The sequence below is a fragment of the Curcuma longa genome, unplaced genomic scaffold (assembly GCF_044706935.1).
Source record: "Curcuma longa cultivar G26 ecotype Majalengka, Jawa Barat unplaced genomic scaffold, ITB_CL_G26_1.1 contig_10755, whole genome shotgun sequence".
NCBI classification, from domain to species: Eukaryota; Viridiplantae; Streptophyta; class Magnoliopsida; order Zingiberales; family Zingiberaceae; genus Curcuma; species Curcuma longa.
The window spans coordinates 1-1,618 of NW_027428696.1; the positions used below are offsets into that span (position 1 = coordinate 1).

Here is a 1,618-nt window from a genome sequence, read left to right on the forward strand (position 1 = left end):
TGGAAGATGTGTTGATTTGAAAGAATACAAATTAATTAGTTTGAAAAGTCATGACTGTCATATATTCATGGAAATACTTATTCCTATTGCATTTAAGGAACTGTTACCAAATTTTGTCTAGGCTGCAATTTCGGAGTTAAGCATTTTCCTTCACGATATTTGCTCAACAGTTTTGAGACATTCACATATGGAGACTTTAGAGAAAAATATTCCAATAATTTTGTGCAATTTAGAAAGGATTTTTCCACTATCATTTTTTGACTCCATGGAACATCTTTTAGTTTATTTGCCATATGAGGCCAAAGTTGGGGGTCCTGTCCATTATCGATGGATGTATCCATTTGAAAGGTACAATTTTGAATTTCGTTTAATAGATGAATATTTATTGATCTGGTTTCTAATATGATTACTTATATGATAATCAGATTTCTATATCATTTGAAGAGAAAAATTAAAAATAAAGCACATGTTGAAGCCTCTATTGTTAATGCATATATCGTAGAGGAAGTAACAACTTTTGCATCATATTATTTTGAGCCTCACGTTAAAAGCAAAAGGCAGAGACCAGGAAGAAATGATGAAGGTCCTATTGATCCAAATTTAAATTCATTTTCAATTTTTAACTATCTTGGTCGACCAAGTGGACAATGTAAGCAGAGATATTTATCTGGTGAAGAATGGCGTGCAGCTCAGACATATATTTTACTGAATTGTCCAGAAGTCACGTCTATATTTTGAGTAAGTATATATTTTATATTTTATTAATCTCTTATATTTTGGCAATTGTGTGACTGTCATTTAATTTTTTTGAAGGATTTTTCAAGTCGTGGTTCAAATCATATTAGCAAAGCCATGAACCGTCGAACCGTCGGTTCCTGTTAGGATGTATACCAGAATCCTTGCTATCTATGTAAATAAACATTCTGAAATAAGAATCACATTTGGTCAATATTTGCATTTAGTTTTTATGCAAGTGTCCATTTAATCTATATTGTAGATAAACATGGTGTGCGAAGTCACACACAGAAGACCATGTTATCAGTTCCTTATAGATTATAAATAGTGTTCACAACCAAGATGGATTGGACAAACCATTGGACTGGTTGTAGTGTAATTTGGTCTTAGTTTGTCTTGACTATAGAATTACACTAGTACACTTAGTGTGTATTGAGTAGGACCATCTGAGGATTGTTCGATTTATACTGACTATATAATCGAACTAAACCTCTGTTACTATCGATGTACATGCTCTTAATCCCAATATAATAACAAACACATGTACTTAGTATGTACTTCTTTGATTCATCAAAGGGTGAGATTTAGAGCGATAGATCAAAAGGCCCGATGAGTTGGGAAGTAGTATTATGTACATGGTGTGTTGTTAATTATAGAAGGAATCTATGTCCTAAATATAAGTTGATGATGTCCCCTTGAGGAGCTCATAAGGATTATCATGTAAACCCTGCAGGTGGACTTTGTCCGCATGATAACAAAGGTTGAGTGGTACTACTCTTGGATTAGAAGTTGATTAAATTCGAGTTGTCAGTAACTCATTTAATTGACGGACATACGATATCTTAAACATAGGGAGATTAATGTACTTATAGTAAGAAGAAGC

The 1,618-nt window shown here is 32.9% G+C and overlaps 1 pseudogene; it reads left to right on the top strand.

Annotated features, from left to right (window-relative positions):
- Positions 1–7: 7 nt before the first annotated feature.
- LOC141815812 (uncharacterized) lies at positions 8–785 on the top strand (annotated as a pseudogene).
- The last annotated feature ends 833 nt before the right edge of the window (positions 786–1,618 follow it).